Genomic DNA, 25,641 nt, shown 5'->3' on the forward strand with positions numbered 1-25,641 from the left:
ATTTCTAAATTTTTCATCACCATTAACAGACACTCAATGCTTCCTAAACAATGACTACTCCTTTTCCCCAACCTCCTGCCCCAGGTAACCACTAATAAACTTTGGTCTCTATACATTTGCCTATTCTAGATATTTTATATAAGTGGGATCACACAATAATTGTTCTTTTGCGATTGACTCTTCTTCATTCACCCTTATGCTTTCAAGGTTCATCCATGTTGTAACATGTATCAGGACTTCATTTCTCTTTATGGCTGAGTAATATTCCCTTGCACGTTGTTATTTTTAGGTGCCATGGAGTCGATTTTGACTCATCGTGACCCCATGTAACAGAGTAGAACTACTGAATAAGGTTTTCTAAGCTGTAATCTTTACTGGAGCAGATTGTCAGGTCTTTCTCCCACAGAGCCACTCAGTGGATTCAAACTGCCAGCCTTTCTGTTAGCAGCCAAGCACTTAACCATTGCACCACCAGGGCTCCTATTCCATTGGATAGTTGCCTTTGTTTAAAGCCATCTAGTTAGAGGCAGTGGACAAAGGCTCAGTTCCACATTAAGCCATAGAAACATAGACCTCTAGTGACTTTTGAGATTCCATTGACCTTTCACAGCTGAGGAAATCTGAGCTCCTTGGAAAGTAGAGTGATTTTTCCAGGGTCCCATCAGCAGGGAGAGCAGAGCTGAGACTAGGTCCCAGGACTTCTGACCCTAAGCTCAATGCATTTTCAAAGCCCCATGTTACTTCCAATAAGTCAATTATCTTTGCTTGTCAAAACCAGCATCCTGAAAATCCATGTCACTGATCACACATAAGAGTCATTCATTGCAAACCCGCCACCAGTGCTCAAAACAACAACGGCAGACACATACCTTGTCACTTGACAAGACATCACCATTGTGTTGGGAGGGGAGCACCCTCACTGGGACTCACAGTCCATCTAACACTTTCTAAAATACTATTGAAATTCCCACTAGGAGACAGGAATTTCCTACCTCTCCTTCCCTCCTTCAATAGGGACATTAAACTATTAAACAATTGTATTATATTGATCAGTGTATCTGTGTATTTTCTATATAGACGTCAGATTCCTAAGCGTAGTGATCGTGAGTCTTCTCTTTGAAAATCCATGCTCATCACAATAACTATTACACTGAGATACGCAATCCACAGATGCGAAATGAATGAAAGGGCCTAGACAAGTGAAATGACTTGTCTAGATTATTTTAGCAGCAAAGGAAGTTAAAGAGACATTGTATTATTGAAACAAAACAAAAACTTAAATAACGCTGCTAGTGACGGGCCACGAAGGAATGCCATCTTTCCTCACGGTTAGGGGTCTCGCCCGGGCTTGGTGAATAAGATTTCCTGAGACTACAGGGTCATCTGCTGCAATTCTGTAGATCCCAGCTTCCCTCCTCTACCAGTTGTCAAGCTGCTTCTCTTTTAATGCAGCATAACAAACTATTTTAATAATGCATTTGTTGTACAATGAGGTTCTCTTAAATCTAGTTCTGATGGTCATTTGGAAGCACAATATACTTAGGGTCTTCAAATTTTACTATTGAAGAAAATCTGAATCTGAATATTTCCATATGATTCTGATAAATTTCCATCCTGGACCCTTGTGAATAGTACAATCTAGCCAATGGCCTGTTATAGATAATAGACCAATATATCAGAATTAAACAGAGCTGAGTTCCTGCATCTTTTAAAATTATCAAATACAAAGTCCCCCTGGTCACATAAATAGAAATGAAAGCTTGACTGTGTCAGTCTGCAGGAGTACAGTGGATGTGATTATAGCCGGCATACTAGCATAAACTATTGATTACTAAAGATAGATAAGAATTTTTCCAGCAGTGTCTCCCGAATTGGTACTTTTTAGTTTTCTCTTGCCGGGCATATTTTGTAAAATCCGTGTTTTTTCTTCCTGTATGCAGGAGGGTGGGGTCTTTCCTAAGAGGCCAGGATGGTGCTTTGGATATTGATTCAAGCTCTAGCGTGAGGGAAAGGTGATGCAGTGCCACATGATGGCGCTGTGTCCTCAGCCCAGCAAGGACATTGTGGCCCTCAGTGACATGGTTGTGGAAAGCTGGAGAATTCTATACTGCTACCCTGATTCTTCTGACACAAGCTAGACTGCAGATGACTTTGTTTTGGCTTTTCTAAGCACACCCCTAGGGTCTCAGAATTCCTTGTCATTTCCCCTCTAACCCAACACAAACTTTATAGGAGGCAGAATCCTGGAGATGAGTAGGAGGAATTGGGAATTTTCCAAGGTGTACAAAAGGTGACATTGGAAGGAAGGATGGCTTAGAATGTTTTCTTCCCTACAGTCTCAAGGAAAGGCACATTCTGGGTGTATTAGTCTTGGTTTTCTAGAGGAGTAAAACCAGTGACTCGTATGTAGATATATATATAGAGAGAGAGAAATTTACCTCAAAGAAATGGCTCACGCAATTGTGAGGAAATGGCTCACACGATTGTGGGGCTGGCAAGTCCTAAATTCATGGGTCAGACCAGAGACTGAAGACCTCTGCTGGCTCACGTGGTTGCAGGGGCCGATAAATCCAAAATCTGCAGGTCGGATAACAGGCTGGTGGAGGCCTCTGTTGGCTTACGTCCCAAGAACCAGAGGTCAAACAATGAGAAGATTGCAGGGTAGAGAGAGAAAATGAGCTTTCCCAGAACATCTATTTATATGCTGGATACAAGCCACATCCCCAGGGAAACTCCCCTTCCAACTGATTGGCTGCTCCCATCAGATCACAAAATGGAAAGTGATTACATAGTGTCTGCCAGACCACTGAGAAGCATAGCCTAGCCAAGCTGACACATAAGATTAACCATCACACTGGGCCATAGTGGCTCCAGAATTTCTACATATTAAGTTGAATCATCTGAAATTGCCAACACTCAACTGTTCTTGACATATGAAAAGGATTATGTAACATAATTCAATCTAATAGAAGGGATAAGAGTCCCTGGGTGGTGCAAACAGTTGAAGCTCTCAACTGCTAACCTGAAAGGTTGGAGGTTCAAGTTTACTCAGGTTCCTGGGAAGAAAGGCCTGGCAATCTACTTCTGAAAAATCAGCCATTGAAAGCTCTGTGGAGTACAGTTCTACTCTGACACATGTGGTGTCACCAGGAGTTGGAATCAACTCCACAGTGACTGGATTAATAGAAGGGACTTAGAGATGGCAAGCTGGTTGGAGGTAGGTACCTGGGACTTGGTTAAAAAAAAATCACATGGTTTATTTATATTTATTCCTTGATTTTTACATGGGTTTCTGGGAAAAGCACTGATGAAGATTACTGGGAGAAGGGAAGAGATGGTGCTGAAAGCCTCTTTATAGTCACCTCTTGGCACTGACCCCTATTTTTGGATTAATGGAGGGAAGGCAGGTGAGTGAATGGCCCTCATATAACCATCAATAATTAACCTGAGTCCGAATTATTTTCATACACACATTTTCCCCTTCCCTTTACTTTTTTTTAGCTCTTCCTATCTTTCACTTGCTAGTGACCTGAAGACTAGAGGAAGAGAGAATTCACCAGGAATCAGAAAATACCCCAAAAGTATATTAGCTAAAATAGAGCCAAAATTCAGTGAAGCAGAATCAGTCATGTGAATCATAAGCTGTGATTTTACTAATGTAAGCACTTACACAGGAGAAATTTTTCAATAGGAAAGAATATATTTTGAAAATGAAAGGAAACCTGTTTTAAGCACCCAGTGGCAGAGTGTGTGAGTTCTATGTCTCACAAGAATCTGGCCCAACAGACTGCATGTGCATGGTACTGATAGGCTCTTCTGACCATGTCCCTTTTTCTAGCCTCTCTCTCTGTTTCTGGGGTTCAGCTTTTTTGTCTGTGTGGAAATGACTTAGGAGACTACGAGGAAGCTCACAGGTATATAAACCTTTTTGTGAGTCCTCCCTTCAGCCTTGGAAGTCAACCCAAGCTCTAGTCATTTCACCTAAAAAAGATGCTCTTCCCTCACATTGCCATGTGATGGCGCTGTGTCCTTAGCATGCCAAGACCACCCAAGGCCTTGTGGAGTGCTCCTGGAGGTGAAAGCTGTTCATTCTGTAATTTAAATCCTCAAAAATGTAAGTTCCCCTGGGAAAAGCAGCACCTCACCGTCTTCATTTCCAGCACCTCTGCCTACCACTCCAGTACCAAGTTCTGCTATTTTTTATTTCCAAAACATTTTTCAAGTTTTTTTTCCTTTGTCTTGCAATGTCTACTACCACTGACTTTGTTCAGTCTCTCATTGCCATTATCCTGGATGTCTGCAACCACTTCCTAACGGTGTCTCTGCCTCCAGGATTCTGGTCTTGTTTTCCTCAAATCTACTCCCCACATTTTTGCCAGGATTATCTCTCTAATGCTGAAAACTGACCAGTTGCTCCACTGTTCAAAACCCCACAATCCCTCCCCTTTCTTCACAGGGTAAAGTCTAAGTGCCCGTCATTACATATAAGGGTCCCCATCCCACTCCCGTGCAATGATTCTTTCTTTTACCCTGTCCCTTCACATTTGTAGTTTGCCACGTAGACCACGGTGTTTCACACCTCCTCCTTCGGTTATGCCTATCTCTTCTGCCTAGAATGACTTTCTCTAAACTAAGATCCACGGTATTTTTACATAGTCACACCAATGGTGAACTGTGCTTGCATTCATTCGCTCATTCTTTCTCTGCTCTGTTGTAATAGATAGAAGGTGAAACCACAGGTGATATTGACCTTCTACTTCACAATGAATATCAAGTTTCAGCAAGAGGGGTTTTGGACTGTGGGAGAAGAGGAAAGAGTGGATATTTTGACTTAAATAATTGTCTAATATTATTCCTTAGAGACTAGCTCTTAACTTGGTGTTGATGGACCTGGTGTGTCAATGTGTTTTTACCTGGGGGAGAAGTTCCATAGTTTTGTTTAGATTCACAAAAGGGTCTGAGACCTAAAAAAGGTCAAGAACCACTGCTATATAGTGTGTGTGTGTGTGTGTGTGTGTGTGTAAGCATAAGCGTGCTCCAACCATTCCTTTTGTTATTCTCAGAAAATGTCCTTCCACTGTAGACCCTTTCCACTCACACGCTATTTGCAATAAATTGCTTTTTCTTTTGTACGTTCCCACTTAAGACTCAATTAAAAAAATCTTCACTGAAATTTTAAGTCAACCTTTATCTTTTTCATAAAAACCAAATTATTAGCAAAAACATATGTCCAAAGAGAACATTTAAACCTGGATTTCAAAGTTTTTGGAAGATGTTCGAGTACAGAAATAATGACTACTTTTATCATAGCTCTATTATAAATATCAAAGCCACAAAATGAAATCTGTTAACACAAGTTAAAGAAGGATAAAACAACAACAACACAGGTAACAAAATACCCAGTGGGGGGTTAAAAGTGCTGCTTCTAAAACTATACACTTAATTCTAACATGATAAAACAAATATAGAGGCATGTAGACAGATTAAAAGCCTATGAAATGCTTAGGTGACATAGTGGTTAAGGGCTCAACTGCTAACCAAAATGTCAGCACTTCGAATCCACCAGCTGCTCCTTGGAAACCCTATGGGGTAGTTCTACTCTGTCCTATTGGGTCACTATGAGTTGCAATCGACTCAACAGCAAAGGGTTTTTACTATTTTAAATGCTCAGTTAAAACTCCATTATCTAATAAGACAATAGATATGAAAGAGGTTTTTATTTTGAAAATTAAAAAAACGATATTAGATAGAGCTTGAAAGTGAGAAAATTTATAAAGATTATATGGGGGAATTTGCAAACACATCCCCCGTTATCTAAATGCATAAATCTTTGCAGTGAAAGAATCAAAGCTTAGACTTTTAAAATAAAGACAAATAGAAAGGTTCATATTTTTATGCTGATAATAATAATTTAATGTAATTATCTCAAGTTTATTTTCTTTCTGCAAGTGCTAACTTTTCTGTGACAGTATACCTGGAGGCCGGGTGGCACCAGGGTTGCACTGGGAAAGTTAGTTAGGGATCTTCCTTTTCCCTGGATTGGCAAGAAAGGAGATAGTTGAAACTACAAAAATGATGAAGAAAAGTGCAAGATAAACAAGAAATTATTAGGAGAAAGGGGAGGGAAAGGGAAAGAGAGAAGAAGAGAAAAGGATGAATGACAAGAAAAAAAGAGCTAAAAGAAAGGGGAAGGGGGAGGAGACTAGAGACTCCTGTAACTTTGGCCTCTATTGGAATGCCTTGTGGTACATGTGGGATGCTGCTGAGGAATCTTGAGAATCATGTCCTTTGACCCCCTAAACTGTCTGGAAAAGAGTAAAGAGACAACTGCATAGAGGCAAGATCCCAAAGGCTACCAAGTTGAGAAGTGTAAGATGATTGCCTTTTTTAAGGTCTGCTGAGTTCATGGAATAAGGAGTTGATTTCAAATTAAAAGACATGAGCCAAAGTGCTCATGCAATAGGATTTGCTGGTCCTATTGTGTATCCCACCATCTGGAAGCAGATGTCCTGATAGTATAGTGGAATGGTCCCTTGAAGACTCAGTTCCTACTCTGGTTGGGTAACAACTCCTTATGCAGCCAAAGTGTTGTTCTATACGATGTGGTGTCATCTGAACCAGTGACCAATATCTAGTTCTGTTTCCTCCATAGCCAGGACACAAGGGTTCTAGAACCAAGGGATGGAAGTGGGATGTGGAATGAGGGATATCATTGCTGATGTCAGATGGATCTTGGCTGAAAGCAGAGAATACCAGAAAGATGTTTACCTGTGTTTCATTGACTATGCAAAGGCATTCTACAGTGTAGATCATAACAAATTATGAGGAACCTGTACTTAGAACAAGAGGCAGTCGTTAGAACAGGACAAGAGGATACTGCGTGGTTTACAGTCAAGAAAGGTGTGCATTAGGGTTATATCGCTTCCCCATACTTATTCAATCTGTATGCTGAGCAAATAACCCGAGAAAATGGACTATATGAAGAAGAACGGGACATCACAATTGGAGGAAGACTCATTAACAACCTGTGTTATGCAGATGAGACAACGTTTCTTGCTGAAAGTGAAGAGGACTTGAAGCATTTACTAATGAAGATTAAAGATTACAGTCTTCAGTATGGATTACACCTCAACATAAAGAAAACAAAAATTCTCACAACTGGACCAATAAGTAACATCATGATAAATGGAGAAAATATAGAAGTTGTCAGGGATTTCATTTTACTTGTATCCACAATGCCCATGGAAGCAGCAATCAAGCAATCAAATGATGCAGTGCATTGGGCAAATCTGCTGTAAAAGATCTCTTTAAAGTGTTAAAAAGCAAAAATGTCACTTTAAGGGCTAAGGAGTGCCTGACCCAAGCCATGGTGTTTTCATTTGCCTCATATGCGTGCAAAAGTTGGACAATAAGGAAGACAGAAGAAGAATTAACGCCTTTGAATTATGGTGTTGAACAAGAATATTGACTACACCATGGACTGCCAGAAGAACGAACAAATTTATCTTGGAAGAAATACAGCCAGAATGCTCCTTAAAGGCAAGGATGGTGAGATTTCATCTCACATACCTTGGACATGTTATCAGGAGGGACTAGTCCCTGGAGAAAGGCATTATGCTTGGTAAAGTAGAGGGTCAGCAAAAGAGAGGATGTCTCTTAATGAGATGGATTAACACAGTGGCTGCAACAATGGGGTCAAGCATAACAACGATTATGAGGATGGCGCAGGACTGGGCAGTGTTTCATTCTGTTGTACATAGGGTTGCTATGAGTCGGAACGAACTTGATGGCACCTAACAACAACAACTCTCTTGGCAGGTGGCTCTTGTGAGGGATATATTATGTGGGAGTATTTTGCATTCTGTAGTTGCTAAATAGGTGGTGTTTAATTTTAAGTATGGAAAAAGTATGTATATGTTGGTGTTGGGCAGCTAAGTCCTCTAATGGATATCGGTTATGTTTTTTGGGCTATCCGACATTTCCTGAAACCCTTATGTTTGATGAATATTTAGTCTCATGAGTCCTGCCAACTCAGGGTAGCAGTGACAGCACCACCCTTCCCAGATTCTCTGGCGGTTTGGACATAGGCAATGACCTGGTCCCTACTAATCAGCCATGTGAGATTTTGGTTTGGAGCAGAACAGCAGGCTCTGAGTGGAATCGATTTGATAGGAAGGTGACCGCCTGGATATCTGGCTAGGTATTTTATTTGCATCATACTTTGTGATTCCCAGTGACTGGCAATGCTGCAAGGTCAAAGTTTTGCACAAAAGTAACATGAGTGCTAATGGCAGCAGTGGTTGCATCAAATTGAGTCCCTGACAGATGTATGCATGGCAGCATCTCTAGCTCACAGGGGACTCAGTTGTTGACGGAAATGGTGACCATCTCCACGGTAGATCAATGGTTTTGTGGTGAGATTTCGAACATTGGTCCTAGAAGCTTAACCTTGAGCCCTTTTCTCTGTCCAATAGCCCTTTAAAAAAAACCCTGAATCAGTTAGGATTCTCCAGAGAAACAGAACTATATATATATATATATATATAATTATATATATGTATATATATGTATATATACATATATATATATATATATATAAGTTGGCACAGTGGTTAAGAGCTTAGCTGCTAACCAAAAGGTCAGCAGTTCGAATCCACCAGCTACTCCTTGGAAACCCTATGGGGCAGTTCTACTCTGTCCTATAGGGTCACTATGAGTCAGAATCAACTCGATGGCAATGGGTTCATATATAATTCACATAGTTCTACTCTGTCCTATAGTCACTATGAGTCAGAACTGCCGTGATGGCACCTAACAACAGCATACAATATATTTATGTATATATGCATATATATGCACATATACCAAACCAAAACCAAACTCACTACCTTTGAGTTGATTTTGACTCAGAGCTACCCTTTAGGACAGAGTAGAACTAATCCATAGGGTTCTCAAGGCCATAAATCTTTATGGAAGCAGACTGCCTTATTTTTCTCCTGCAGAGTGGCTGGTGGGTTCAAACAAACAACCTTTCATTTAGCACCCGAGCACTTAACCACTGTGCCACCAGGACTCCTATATACACATATACATAGATACACACATATACATATACATACACACACATATATGTGTGTATATATATATATGTGTACATACGTATGTGAACTTCCTATATATGTATACCACCACTCATCTGCCAGTTTGTCATATTGTAGCGGCTTGCCTATTGCTGTAATGCTGGAAGCTATGACACCAGTATTTCAAATACCAGCAGGATCACCTGTGGTAGACAGGTTTCAGCAGAGCTTCCAGACTGAGACAGATTAGGAAGAAGGACCTGATGGTCTACTTTTGAAAAAATTGGACAGTGACAACCTTGCAGATAGCAGTAGAACATCGTCTGATATAGTCCTAGAAGACAAGCCCCTCAAGTTTGAAGACACTCAAAATACAACAGAAGAAGAGGTGCCTCCTCAAAGTAGAGTTGACCTTAACGACATGGATGGAGGCAAGCTTTCAGGACCTTCATTTCCTGATGTGGTACGACTTAAAATGAGAAGAAACAGCTGCAAACATCCATTAATAACAGAATGTGGAATGTATGAAGTGTGAATCTAGGAAAACTGGAAATTGTCAAAAATGAAATGGAACACATAAACATCGATATCCTAGGCATTAGTGAGCTGAAATGGACTGGTATTGGCTACTTTAAATTGGACAATTGTGTGGCCTACTATGGCGGGAAAGGCAATTGAAGAGGAATGCTTCACATTCATAGTCAAAAAGAACATTTCAAGATCTATTCTGAAATACAACGCTGTCAGTGATAGGAAAATATCCCTACACCTACAAGGAATACCAGCTAGCATGACTATTATTCAAATATATGCACCAACCACTATGACCAAAGGTGAAGAAATTGAAGATTTTTACTAACTTCTGCACTCTGAAATTGATCAAACATGCAATCAAGATGCACTAATAACTACTGCTGACTGGAATGCAAAAGTTAGAAACAAAGAAGGCTTGGTAGTTGGAAAATAAGGCCATGGTGATAGGAACAATGCGGAGATCACATGATAGAATTTTTCAGACCAACGGCTTCTTCAATGCAAATACTTTTTTTCAACAACATAAACGGTGACTATACACGTGGGCCACACCGGATGCAATACGCAAGAATCAAATTGACTACATCTGTGGAAAGAGGTGAGGGAGAATCTCAATGTCATCAGTCCAAACAAGGCCAATGGCCAACTGCAGCACACACCATCTATTGCTCATGTGCAAGTTCAAGTTGAAGCTGAAGACAATGAAAACAAGTCCACAAGAGCCAAAAAACAACTTTGGGTATATTCCACCTGAATTTAGGGACCATCTCAAGAATAGATTTGACATATTGAACACTAATGACTAAAGACCAGACAAGTTGTGGGAAGACATCAAGGACATCATACATGAAGAAAGCAAAAGGTCATTAAAAAGGCAGAAAGACCAAAATGGTTGTCAGAAGAGACTCTGAAACTTGATCTTGAACATAGAATAGCTAAAGCGAATGGAAGAAATGATGATGTTAAAGAGCTGAAGAGAGGATTTCAAAAAACAGCTAGAGAAGACAAAGTAAAGTATTATAATGACATGTGCAAAGACCTGGAGCCCTGGTGGCACAGTGGTTAAGAGCTAGACTGCTAATCAAAAGGCTGGCAGTTCAAATCCACCAGCCACTCCTTGGAAACCCTATGTGGGGCAGTTCTACTCTGTCATACAGAGTCGCTATGAGTTGGAATCGACTTGATGGCAATGGCTTTAGTTTGGGTTTGGTGCAAAGACCTGGAGTTAGAAAATCTAAAAGGGGAGAACACACTCAGCATTTCTCAAGCTGAAAGAACTGAAGAAAAAATTCAAGCCTTGAGTTGCAGTATTGAAGGATTCTATGGGGAAAATACTGAAGGATGGAAGGAATACACTGAGTCACTGTAAAAGAATTAGTCAACTTTCAGCCGTTTCAGGAGGTAGCATATGATCAAGAACGATGGTATTGAAGGAAGAAGTCCAAGCTGTACTGAAGGCATTGGTAAAAGACAAGGCTCCAGGAATTGATGGAATACTAATAGATATGTTTCAACGAACAGATGCAATGCTGGAAGCACTCACTTGTCTATGCCAAGAAATTTGGAAGACAGCTACCTGGACAATCGACTGGAAGAGATCCATATTTGTGCCCATTCCAAAGAAAGGTGATCCAACAGAATGCAGAAATTATCGAACAATATTATTAATGTCACACGCAGGTAAAATTTTGCTGAAGATAATTCAAAGGTGGTTGCAGCAGTACATCAACAGGGAACCGCCAAAAATTCAAGCTGGATTCAGAAGAGGACATGGAATGAGGGATATCGTTGCTGATGTCAGATGGATCTTGGCTGAAAGCAGAGAACACCAGAAATATTTTTACCTGTGTTCTATTGATTATGCAAAGTCATTCGACCATGTGGATCATAACAAATTATGGATAATATTGCGAAGAATGGGAATTCCAGAACACATAACTGTGCTCGTGAGGAACTTGCACTTAGATGAAGAAGCAGTCGTTTGAACAGAACAAGGGATACTGAGTGTTTTACAATCGGGAAAGGTGTGCATCAGGGTTGTATACTTTCACCATACTTATTCAATCTGTATTCTGAGCAAGTAATCCAAGAAGCTGGACTATATGAAGAAGAACGTGGAATCAGGATTGCAGGAAGACTCATTAACATCTTGCAATATGCAGATGACACAACCTTGCTTGCTGAAAGTGAAGAGGACTTGAAGCACTTACTGATGAAGATCAAAGACTGCAGCCTTCAGTATGGATTACACCTCAACATAAAGAAAACAAAAATCCTCACAACTGGACCAATAAGCAACATCATGATAAGCAGAGCAAATATGGAAGTTGTCAAGGATTTCATTTTACTTGGATCCACAATCAATGCCCAAGGATGCAGCAGTCAAGAAATCAATGCCCATATTGCATTGGGCAAATCTGCTGCAAAAGATCTCTCTAAAGTGTTAAAAAGCAAAGATGTCGTTTTGAGGACTAAGGCGTGCCTGTCCTGCATGAGAAAGCTGGACAATCAATAAGGAAGACTGAAGAAGAAATGCCTTTGAATTATGGTGTTGGGGAATAATATTGAATATACCATGGACTACCAGAAGAACAAACAAATCTGTCTTGGAAGGAGTACAGACAGAGTGCTCCTTGGAAGCGAGGATGGTGTGACTTCGTCTCATGCACCTTGAACATGTTATCAGGAGGGACCAGTCCCTGGAGGACATCTTGCTCAGTAAAGTACAGGGTTAGTGAAAAGAGGAAGACCCTCAAGGAGATGGACTGACACGGTGGCTGCAACAATGGACTCAAACATAGCAACAATTGTGAGGAAGGCGCAGGACAGGGCAGTGATCCTTTCTGTTGCACATGGGGTCACTATGCATTGAAACTACTACATGGCCCCTAACAACAACATACAGGTACACACACGCATATATATGTATGTACGTGGATACACACACACACATATATGACTTATTTCAGGAAGCTGGACCGCATGAGTGTGGGGACTGGCAAGTCTGAAATCCATAGGACAGCCTGGCAGGTTGAAAATTCTTGGGAAAGAGTTGATGCTGCAGTCTTGGGGTAAAATTTCTTCTTTCTCAGGAAAACTTCAGTTTTTGTTTCAAGATTTTCAATTGATTGGATGAGGCCTATCACATTTTTTGAGGGTAATCTCCTCTACTTGAACTCAACTGATTGTAGATGTTAACCACATCTACAAAATATCTTCACGGCAATACCTAGATTAGCGTTTGATTGAATAACTAGATTAAATAGCCTGGCCATGTTGACACGTAGAACTAATAACCACAAATCCTTTTCTGCTTTGTCACCAGATTTGGCTTTTGTTGTATGTCATCTGATGCTCCATCCATTGCACCCTCCTTAGTTGCTATCAGAACCAATTTGTTTAGGTGATCAGGAAGATCCCTGGATCTCAGCGAGCAAGCATAGGCAAATGGCCATATCTAGAAAATATTATGATGCCTATTTTTACAGATGGGAAAACTGAGGCTCATAAAGGTGAAGTAAATTAAGATAGCAGAGCTACTACATGGCAGAGCTGAGGCTTGAACTCAACCCATTCTCTTAGGTAACAATATTGTGCTGCTGTATCATGCAATTATTTAAACTACCCAGAAGAGACAGGCAGAGAAGGGTCAGTTCTGAGAGTAGGTCACAACCGCATTGTCAGATCAGTTGTTGTCAGACTGTATCAATATTCACTGAATAGTTTTGTCTATTCCTAGGAGGCCTGCTGCTGTGCTGAATCGGTGCTTGACATCACAGAAGTAATTCTCAGAGGACACCAGGTATATGGGTCAGAGGTCTCTTCTAAACATTTCCCGTAATATATAAATGCAGTCTTTCCTGCTTATCCTTTCCAAGACTGGAAGGAGGAGTTCTGGAAATCACGAGTCTTCCTTCTTTGTCACAGTGCATTCTCTGGGCATTGCAAGCCAGGCCCACAACTCATCTCAAATCCCCCAGGGGATTTTGTTCGTGCCACTGAGCCCAAGGCCTCTGCTTTCCTGGGCCCTGTGCTCACTGGTGGGCTAATGCCTACTTTTAAACTACTTTACAATATTTCCAATTACATTCCTCTTCCCCATGAAAGGGAAGCTTCTGAAAGAATGTTCTTTGGACCTACTGCCGTGATCTAATAGACTTCGTGTCTGGAAAAAAAGTTTCCTGATATTTGTGAAATAATACCAGACGTAACTTCATTATTTCTGGTTATAAGCCTTTTTCTAGGCTAAATAATGACTCTTCTTCAGAGTGTTTGCAGCTTTCAGATAATTGCAGACTTTTCTTTAGTCTCGAAATTATAAATGTTTATCTCCATTAACCTTTTTATGTGCATCACATTTTGTGATTCTCAGTTCAGCTTTGCTCTCGATTCTCAGACTTCTCCACGTTGAATGCATTGCCCCAAATTAGGCATGCTGTTCCAAGTTCAGTGCCACTAGAGACAGAAGGAAGGGACGTGTAATTTCTTCCTTCCATGAGGCATCATCTTTATATTTAGCCTAAAATAGGCCTCCTTTTGCAGAGGTCATGGTGGCTTTCATATGTTGTTGTTCTGTGCTGTCGGGTCGATTCCAACTCATAGCGACCCTATAGGACAGACTAGAGCTGCCCCATAGAGTTCCCAGGCTGTAATCTTTACAGGAGCACATCGCCAGCTCTTTTCTCCCATGGAGCAGCTGGTGGATTCGAACCACCCACCTTTCAGTTAGCAGCCGAGCACTTAACCTCTGCATGCCAGGGCTCCTTGGCTTTCATATAATACCATAAAATGTGCATGTTCTGTAGAGCTTTCAGATGTTTCCTCTCCTTCCTCCTTTTGTCTTCCCTGTATTTTTAACCATCGCAGTTTATTTATTACTACATTGTCTTTGCTGGTGTTAGCAACAGCTCTTAAAATTTAGCATCATCTGCAAACTTCATTTAAGGGCCATTTGCTGTCTCTGCAAGATCATTAATAAAAACTTCAGCCATAGCATCTTGGAAAGTTGCTACAACACTTCTTTCTCATCTTCAGGAAAAATAAAGTTTTCCGTGATATAAAAGATGAAGTTTTCAGCAATAGAAAATACTGAGATCCTTTCCTTATTTGCTTGCCTTTCGAGGCCCTCCCAAAGGTCTGCTGAGAGACAGCCCACACCTTAGCAGAGACTTGGCTGCAGGCTGCTTCTTGTCATGTTTTCCTTGTGTTAAAATGAGTTTTCCTAAATAATAAAATAATATTTCTGATATCTGTTAAATTAACAGAAAAATGTCAAATCTTTCTAAAAATTTGAAGTGTGTTTAGGACATCAGGAAGGTGAAGAACTGAGGAATAAGGAATTTTATTCTCAAATAACTGGTTTTTACAGAAAGTTTTAGTCTTTTAGGCGGTGTGTGTGGGTAGGAAGCCACCAAAGAAAGAAAGGAACTCATTTACTTGATCTAGTTGTGATTTGGGTGAATTTTTTAGTTCTTTTTCCTTTTTCTCTCTTATAACTATTCCACACCCATCTAGTGCCCTAGGTTTTAGTAATAAATAAATTCTCCTCCATGCTTTCTGACTGCCTCCACATTATTAATTTTAAACCGTGGGCAAACTTTTAGGTACAGCAGTTAAATAAATAGCCTTCTCCCTTTTCCTCTTTCAGGTCCCTGGGTGGCTCAAATGGTTTGTGGTTGGCTGCTAATTGAAAGGTTGGTGGTTCGAATAAACCCAGAGGTGCCTCAGATGAAAGGTCTGGTGATCTACTTCCATAAAAATTTTAAAAAAAAAACAAAACCCAAAACCAAACCCATTGCCGTTAAGTTGATTCCAACTCATAGGGACCCTGTAGGACAGAGTAGAACTGCCCCATAGAGTTTCTAAGGCTGTAAATCATTACAGGAGCAGACTGCCACATCTTTCTTCCGTGGAGCTGCTGGTGGATTCAAATTGCTGAACCTTTCGGTTAGCAGCTGAGTGCTTAACCTCTGTGCCACCAGTTCTACTCTGCAACACGTGGAGTTGAAATGAGTCAAAACTGATTCAACAGAAACAGGTTTCCTCTTTCATGTTTTCTGCTTGTCGCTCTCTTTTTCTTTTCCTAGAGAAACTCATACATGGATACACATTAGCTGGAGGTTATCTGACTTTTTTAAGTCTCCAAAATCTGGCCAATAACTAGGAAGCAAGAAGAAGAAAAAAAAAAGTCTCTGAGAATTCAAAATAGTTTATGTATTGAAGTACACTAGTTTTGATTTACACACAATTCTAGCAAGTTCGTGGTAGAATACTTTTTAGAGGTGATGATTTGTGATTTGTTTGCTGAGTTTTTCCCTCCTCTCTCATTTTAAGCGGATGGAAATTTTGCAGAGTGGAAAGCAGAACCTGCTTGAGGGCCAAAGCTTGTTCTGTCATTTGTCATGTTACTCTGGCCTTCAGGCTTTCATGATATTTCCCTGCACATACTGAGGGAGAGGAGAAAGGTTTATACAAACCTGGAATCATGGACTGAATTGTGTTCCTCCAAAATATGCGTTGTAAATCCTAACCCCTATCGACTCTACCACAACCAGTTTGGTTTTTTTTGGTTTGGATACCTGTGGTTGTAATCCCATTTGGGAATGGGTTTTCTTTCTTATGTTAATGAGACAGGATTAGTGCAGGGTATGTGTTGAGTCAATTTCTTTTGAGATATAAAAGGTTAAGCAAGCAAGTGAGTAAAAAGAGATGAAGGAAGAGAGATGCTGCATCACTTGAAGATTGCCCAGGAGCAGAAGCTCAAAAGAGACAAGGACCTTCCTCCAAAGCCAATGGAGAAAGTCTTCCCCTAGAGCTGGCACCCTGAGTTCAGACTTCTAATCTCCTAAACTGTGAGAAATCAGACTTCTGTTTGTTAAAGCTACCCACTTTTGGTAGTTTTGTTATGGCAGCACTAGATAACTAAGACACCTGGGAAGATCAAAAAAGATCCAGAGGTTCTGCCTAAAGGGGTCCTGGGACCTGTTCCTAACAATGCTAGGGTCAAGTGGGAGTTGACAGCGAAAGGTCTCCAGGGTACAGCCTGGGTTGCGCGCCAGTATTAGCCCCAGGGAATATCCCTTTGCTCTGTGCGCAACACGGAACTAGCAGAGTCAGACACTTGAAGGAACCATGCACCCAGCATGCATTGACAATTGATGCTCAGAGGGGCTCCATCCATGACCTTGACACAACTCTGGGAGGAAAGTCTAGTAATGCCCAAGATTGAATTTGTTGCCAACCAGTAGCATGGGGGCTTGTGGTCAGATTTGGATTGATTTAAAGATGATAAAGAAGTACTGTTATTTTTTCCCACCCAAGTTGTTGTGAAGATTTATCCTAGCTATACATGATTGGGGGCAGTCATGGTTCTGTAGGAGAACTCTCACCCTCCATGTGGGAGACTCATCTTTGATTCCTGGCCAATGCACCTCAGCGCAGCCACTACCTGTCTGTCAGTGGAGACTGGAGTGTTGCTATGATGCTGAACAAGTTTCAGTGGAACTTCTAGACTAAACTGGACTAAGAAGAAAGGCCTGATGATCTACTACAGAAAAATCAACCAATGAAAACCCTATGAAACACAACAATCTGATCCCATTACGCATGGATCGCAATAAGTCAGGGGCTGACTCGATGGCACCTAACAACAACAACAATATACTTGATTATCTGACTGTTTAACAGTAAACTAAAGTGGTGATTGGTTTACTGACAGCCACAGTGAGTTTCTGTTACTGATACTGGGAACAGCTGATATAGAAACCGAAGATCCATTAATGAGCCCTGCTGGTGCAAATGGTTAACCACTCAACTGCTAACCAAAAGGTTGGTGGTTCAAGTCCACCCAGCTATTCTTACTGAGAAGGACGTGGTGATCTGCTCCTATAAAAATTACAGGCAAGAAAACTGTATAAGGCAGCTGTACTCTGTCACGTGAGGTTGCTATAAGTCGAATTTGACTCAGTGGTACCTAACAACAGTAACAACGATGGGCACCCATTATGTTCTAGGAGATGTGGAAGAGATCATTTTTTTCCTCAAGCATCCCTTGTCCTCTTCTTCCTTTAGGTCGTAGAGCATACCCTCTTCTCACTATATTTCCTAGCTTCTCTTATAGCTACATGTGGCCATGTGCCCAAATTTTGGCTAACAGGAGATGAATAGAAATGATGTGAACAAGTCTCACATTCTTAGAAATGAAGTGTCTTGAATTTGTTCCTCTCCTTTCCCCTTCCTGTGGGCTAGAATAGGGATGTGGCGCTGACACAGCTTTGATCGTACAGGAAAGAAAAGTCACTAGGAGGAAGGTGGGGTACCAAGACACAAGAAACCTGGTGTCCTAAGTAACCTGGTAACCAGCTAGACTTTTGCATTAGAGAGAAATAAACCTCTGTCTTACTTGTTGTTGTTATTAGTTGCTTTCGATTGATTCTGACTCATGGCAACCCCATGTGTGCAGATTAGAACTGCTTCCTAGAGTTTTCAAGGCTGTGACCTTTTAGAAGCAGATCACCAGGACTGTCTTCTGAGGTGCCCCTGGGTGGATTCGAACCACCAACCTTTTGGCTAGTAGTGACGCACTTAACTGTTTGTGCCACCTAGGGACTCCACTGTCTTATTTAAGCCATTATATTTTGTGGCTCTTTTTTACAGCAGCTTAACATTTACCTTAACATATATAACAGGCATCAATGCTTGCTTGCTATAGCAAACTTTTGTCAAAAATTTAAGCAATACTGTTAATGTCTTCTGTTTTAGAAGTGGAGACTGGATTATAAAAATTTTAAAGAAAGACACAATGTTTAATTTTCAGGCAATAACATATACATAAACATATAGCTTTGTTGCTTTGATTTTATATTTAATGTTATATCATGATCACCTTCACTTCCCTCCCCTATATCCACGTATCACTGAATACTCTTTGAAAACATTCTTTTTAATGGTACAACATCTGGGTATACATAACTTAACATGTGTCATGTTGTTAGGTATTTAAATCATTTGCAGGTTTTTGTGTTATTTATAGCACTGCCATGAATATTTTGGTACTTAAGTCTTGGTCTTTATCTTTTATAGTTTCCTTCAGATGGAGTCTTAGAAGTAGAATGTACTATATCATCTTTTCTCTTTTTTTCTAACCCTGGATTACTAATGCCCACCTTTAAACATCTCCAATACACAAACTTCTCCCCATGGACTCTAAAAAGAAAATATTTTAAAACCAATATTTGAAAATAAAATATTTTAAATACTTTAGAACTCCAAATTTGCTTCTAGAGTCAAATCCTTTCTCTCCAGTAGGGACTTCAGGACCCTCCTCAAGTAGCCCACAATTTACCTTTTACAACTTTATCTTTTATGTACATGAACATTCTGCTCCAGTTCATTTAGTCTACTTGAACACATCTAATCATTTCCTACGTTCATCCCCTTTTACCTGAATGGAACACCATTTTGTCTTCTTTCCACAAACTCGAACTTTTGCCATTCTTCAAGATACCACTTCACGTTCATTTACTCGGTACAGACTTCCCAGCCCTTATAGTCCATGTGGTTATCAGCTACCATGGAACTGCAGGAGCTCTACAGTTTTTACTACATTTTTGGCGTGTATCTCACAAGACATCTGTAAAATAGCCCTCAATGACTACCCTTGCATAGTTCTTTAACTTTTATACAAGTATGTAGAAATGATGTGTTTGGAGGTACTTACTCTCCCACAGCCCTGGAAGGGTCAGCTCTAGTCTGCATGTGGTCACAAATCTCTGACAAGACCAAATAACAACAGATGCCCCTCTGAGCAAACAATCCAGACTGGTTGTAATGGTGAGGAGGACACTGCTCAACAGAAGTGAGGGACACATGCTGTTAGCATATCATATATGGTAGCACAAAGAGATGGACTCTAGAGCTAAGACTTAAGCTGTATTAGACCATATACAATATAAGTAAGAAAAGGAAGCTAGGTAAGAAAGAAAGGAGTTCAGAGCAAAGAAGCCAGTATCAGTGGAGACTAGGAAGCTTGTTGTCCAAAGAAGGAGAGAAGGAGAGAATAAGTGCCTGCTACAATTCCTGACAGCATTATTCCACCTTCCATTTCAGCCATACTTTATTGTCATTCTTTGAGACAGTCTTACAATAAATCACCATTTTACTTGAATTTGGCTCCCTGAATAGTGTGAACAGTAATTAACTGAAAGGTTGTAGATTTGAGTACAGCCAGAGGTGCCTTAGAAGAAAGGCCTGGTGATCTACTTCCAAAAAATCAGCCATCAAAAACCTTATGGAACACAATTCTGTTCTGACACATATGGGGTCACCAGGCGTGAGAGTCAACTCATCAACAATTTTTTTTTTTAATTTGAGTTATCTTGAATGAGTTTTTGTTTCAGGTGGCTCAAAGAACCTTGAATAGGACAGTCTCCAACTAGGAGTCCAAGCTACCTAACAGTAAGATGAGTATTTTATACATTTTTGCCTTTTCTACAGCATTGTGATATAAATTGATTTGAATATTTCTTTAATTTTTTCTATGTCTTCACAATCAGTGTTCTTATCATAAAGGATATCCTCTCCAAAAACGTATCATATCATCTAAATAGTCTTACAGCTTCAACAATAATATGGGTTTGATTGAATTTTAGTCCCGGTTCTATCATTTACTAGGTGTGAGATTTCACTATGAAGTGAGAGAATCAGATGAGAAGACTATTAGAAAACATTGTATACCATTGAGATTAGAAACCGTGATTCACAACCAGGGGAGGAGATTTGAGTTAGTGGCCTAACAAATACATTCCTAATTTTTCCACTGAGTGAGTGCTGTGTATAGAAAGGGAATAAAGAATTTTTAATAAAAGATCAACTTATCAATAGATCTAATAAATTATCTACTATACTTTGAGGTTGGAAGATGTATTACTCTACTCAGATGCAGTGTATGTTTACGTAAAATATCATTTAACAGAAAACAAAATAGATGTACAATTACTGAGTAGAATAAAAACATCTAAGAAAATAATAAGATCTTTAAGGTAAAGCATTACTCAGCTTTGTTCTAAATGTTCGCATTTAACAGACACCTTTAGTTGGGGAGAATGGTAACAAAAGCTAACATTTATGGAGTTCTTACAACATGCTCAGCATTGTACTTGCTTATCCCATGCATTATATAAAGTAACCCTCAAACAGTCCTATGATGTAAATTCGGTAATATTTCTCATCTTACAGAAGAGAAAACTGAGGTTTAGAGAATAAAAGATTCTTTCCAAATATTTGAACACAAATAATCACTCTGATTTATATTTGTGTCATATTCTATCACTTCATTTAAAACTCTCTTCTAATATGTAATAATGAACAAGAACAACAAAATCTTATACATATAATTGTGATTTTTGCTTACATCTGCCTGTGTGGAAACTCCAGAGCCTTGTAAAGTTCAACCTAGTTATTTCTAGCAGTGTCCAGAGGGTATTTCATATGTGTTAATGACCAAATCTGATTGGCCACTATGGGGTGCAGCAATTACTCAGGGTCAGATAATTGAAAGGACTCACAGGACTCTAACAAGGAATACTCATGAAAGATTTATTACAGGCAAAGGGCACACAGCACCAGGAGCAAGTAAGCATAAAGCAGCCTTACGGAGACCTGGAACACCTGGGCACTGCCTCCAAGGTCTTCTCTCAGTTGCACACAGGACGTGTTCTGTCTCCAGATTATGATCTACCACCGTAAGAACGAGATACCTGTCTTAGAGAAGATGAAGCACAAGTTTTCTGGGCAGTCTTTTATACCTCATTTCCCACACAGCCCAAATCAGGCAGAATGACCAGGTAAACCAGGGGCAGGCCATTGAGCTGTACATTTTCATTAAACAATGCAGACAAGCTGGCACCAGCCACCTCCAGGGGAGTTTCAGGCTTTAAACTGTACATTATCATTCATTGCTAGTACATTTATTTCATCCCCATTTTGGTCATGGGTCTGTACCATGGTTCTAAGCATCCCTGGAGATGCCTGCAGACGAGCTGCAATATAACCTTGTTCCTACATATGTGGATCTGGCAGTTAAGAAGTTCTTCCCTTGCTGTAGCCCAGCACTGTCCAACAGACTTTCAGTGAAGATGGAAATGTCCTTTTCTGCAATATCCAATATGGTAGCTACTAACCACCAATGGCCATTGCACACTTGAAATGTGACTAGTGTGACTGAGGAACTGAATGTTAAATTTTATTTAATTTTAGTTTAAATAGTAGTTAAATCTGTTGCCTTCGAGTTGATTCCAACTCATAGCGACCCTATCGGACAAAGTAGAACTGTCCATAAGGTTTCCAAGTAGTGCCTGGTGGATTCCAGCTGCTGACCTTTTGGTTAACAGCCCGAGCTCTTAACCACTGTACCACCAGGGCTGCAAATAGTGGTTAGTGGGTACTATATTGGACAGTGCCACTGTAGTCCCTCCTTGTGCTGCATTCTGCCGTACTGTGTTCACCAGTACTGCTAATGCTTCCATTTGGTACTACATTTCCTTCTGGGTAGTGCAAATTTTTAATGCACTCAGCTGCTAACCAAACGGTTAGCAGTTCAAATCCACCCAGAGATGCCTCAGAAGAAAGGCCTGGTGATCTACTTCTGAAAAAACAGCCCTTGAAAACCCTATGGGGCACAGTTCTACTCTGACATACATGGGGTTTCTATGAGCCAGAATCGACTTTACAGCAACTAATTTGGTTTTCCTTCTGGGCAGTGCTGCTTGCAGTAAACACTGATGCCATTTACACTGGGTATGGCTCTGTCCATTGGGCACTGCTGTGTCCTCTGCTGGGGATTGCTGCAGATGTTCTGAGGCAGCCAAGGTGAGTGGTAGACATTGTTGACTGCTGATCCAAGAGCCATTCTATACCCGGACTTGCTCTTTGTCAGAACCTGCCTCCCAGTCTAGAGATTGGAAATCCTCGATTCTCATTTTTCCAGCCTCCTTTGGATTTAAAGTATGGACGTAAGACCCAACCCTGGGGAGTGTCGACTTGGTTGAAACAATGTTGACTTTGGTTGCTTAGAAAGGTTTCCACCCTAATAAAACAGAGATACACGGGAGGAAACAACTCTTTTCTTTGGGCAGGCATTGGGGCTATGGCAACTTTCACAGCACTGCACGGGGGTAAATGTGAGGACTGAGTCAACGCTCTGAGGATCCCGGTGTAGAAGGACAGAAAGAGCCTGGCTTCTGATGACGTCACTGGATGGCTGAACCAGTCCTGAAAATAGTTACTTCCTGATTTCTCATTATGTTCAGTAGGAAAATTGTGCTTCAAATTTCACAGTGCTTTTAGTTACAGCTCCCCCTCATCAAAGACATGACCGCAGGGTGGGCTGAGGTAGGAAAAAGAGTCAAATGATAGCACATATTTTTCTCAGAATGACTCCTACTGAGGCTTTAAAGGAAAAGGTGAATGGGAGTAAGAAAATGGAGATGCCATGTACAACAATCACTTTCAGGAAGCTTGGCTAAGCAGGATTGTAACTAGAGTGACACGTAGTCCCTGCAAGAACATCAGGGGCAGATGACCCAATAGGTAAGTTAAACACGGGCTTACTTGTGCTTGCTTACTAATCTGTAGTGAACAATTTCACAAGTGGTGAAAAACGTGAAATTGTTCACTACAGATTAATAAGCACAAATAAGCCTGTGCTTACCTTGCTTACTGGGTCATCTGTCCATGTCAGGGATTGTAAATTTGAAAAGAGGCTTTGATTCTGTAGGAAGGTGCTATGGGGTTGGGAGAGAAGCAGAATCTTTGATGTGGTGAAAAAACGTGAAATTGTTTACTACAAATGATCTGGTAAGCAAGGTAAGCACCATGCTTACCTTGTCTATTGGATAATCTGCCCCTGAAGAGCACGCTAGAATGCAGATGGGAAAGACCCTGGTGAGAAGATGTGAAAGAAAGAGCCTTTATGGAGGGAATAATTGTTGTCAGAAAGAGGGATGCATTGCAGATTTTAAAACCATTATTACTTCTCATAGGAATCCCTGTGTAGTGCAAATGGTGAAGTACTCAACTACTAGCTAAAAAGTTGGAGGTTTGAACCCTCCCAGGGGCGCCTTGAAAGACAGGCTTGGTGATCTACTTCTGAAAGGTCACAGCCTTGAAAAACCTTGGAGCAGTTATACTCTGCACACGTGGGGTTGCCATGAGTTGGAATCAACTCAACGGCAACAACAGTTGCTCCTCGTTTATTCTTCTCTTTCTTGCTTCTTTAACTTCTCCGTCCAGCTTTGTCTAACTGTATTACTTCATCTCATTTCCTAAGGAGAAAGTATTTTTAAAGACATACAACATTCTAGAGTGGAGGCACTTTATAGAAAACTCTCTTATCTCATTGTCCTCCTTCTAAGAGGCACCTACGTTCTGAACTGGTTATTTTTCCCATGTAAATTTTTATTCTTTAGTACGTATGTATGCAGTACAGTATTGCATGTGTACACTATTGTATATGTATGTATAGTATTGTATATGTATATAGTACATTTAGTATTGCTTTGCATGTTTTTTACACTGTTTAGAAGAAGTCTACCATACCAAATTGCATTTCTCTCAGCAATTTGCTTTTTTTTTAGAGAGTAAGCTGTTGTTAGCATTGTAATTGGGATTTATCTACCTTGAAACATAAAAGCTCCGTTCTACTCATTTTAACAGCTTTACAAATATGCCATTTGTTGTTTTCTTTTTGATGGAAAACTTTTCACTTATTGTTAGAAATTCAGTCTTTTCTAATCAAAGTATTAAACATACACGTAGTTTAAGAGAGTCAAGGCTACTTACGGGGCTTGGTAGAACCACTCTCCTCATCTGCAGTTCTGAATACGTGGAAACAATCATGTTCAACTTTTGTGGATGATTGGTTTGGTATTTGCCTCTATAAATCTAAATTAAATGCTATAGCACTGCTTATTTTTACATCTTAGGCTTTATCTACTATCGGTTGAATTCCCGCTGTGGAAGACGAAGTTTTAGTTCTCTTTCACACACATACCCACCTCCACCACACACCACACACTGCCATTCTTTCCGTCTTCCCAGTCAGAATTTTGGTTAGATCAATGTATGCTGTTATTATAACTCTGAGAAAACCATCAAAGCTGACTCAGAATCAATGATTACTTTTTTTTTCCTGCCTAACTTTCTTTTCTCTGGAGTTAATAATAGTCATTTTGTTTATTTGGATAGTTTTCTGTGTGCTTATAATTATGCACACCCAAAACCTACCCTAGTTGTGAACGTATCCTCTGAGTACATTTAAACACAGAAGATATTCTCTCAATTTTGTCTTCTTAAAGCCATCTCTACCAAAGCCTTCTGATCTGATCCAGGCTAGAACGGTAGTCTTCTATGCTAAGTGGCTTACAGGCTTGGTATGTCTCTTCGCTATATTCTTGGGGATCCAAGAACTGAAATCTAATTTCTGGTTTCAGGACCCCGTATCTTTCTTTCTTGGTTTTCTTTCTCATTTTGATGAACCACACTGTCCTGAGAAAAGGTCCGTGAGAGATAAAATTTTGAGATCTTATTCACCCCTCATATTTATTTGATAATTTGGCTGGAAGTAGAATTCTACATAATTTTCCTTCAGAATTTTGAGATCATTCATCAATTGTCATCTAGTCTTCAGTCTATTTATTGTGCAGTCTGGTGTCATTCTGATTCTCAATTCTTTATATATAAAGTCAGGTGTTAGCAAACTTCCAGCAGTTTTGTAAGCAGTTAAATTTCTGTAATAAATCCCTTTCTGATTGCTACAGAGTCTAAGTGCTTCCTGAATGGACTTTCAATTTTTCAGTCCTTCTGTTTTTAGCCTCACTTCTACCTCAACTTCCAGAGGTAACTTGGTGATGCCAATTTGTGTGCTTTTGGAGTGTTCTGTGTTGTAAATTAGGTTACTTCTCAGCTTCTCCCACTGCATGCTTTCTCAGATTTCATAAATCACTTATCACTTGCCTGCTTGCTTTTCAGA

This window comes from Trichechus manatus, unplaced genomic scaffold, assembly GCF_000243295.1.
Source record: "Trichechus manatus latirostris isolate Lorelei unplaced genomic scaffold, TriManLat1.0 scaffold00173, whole genome shotgun sequence".
NCBI classification, from domain to species: domain Eukaryota; kingdom Metazoa; phylum Chordata; class Mammalia; order Sirenia; family Trichechidae; genus Trichechus; species Trichechus manatus.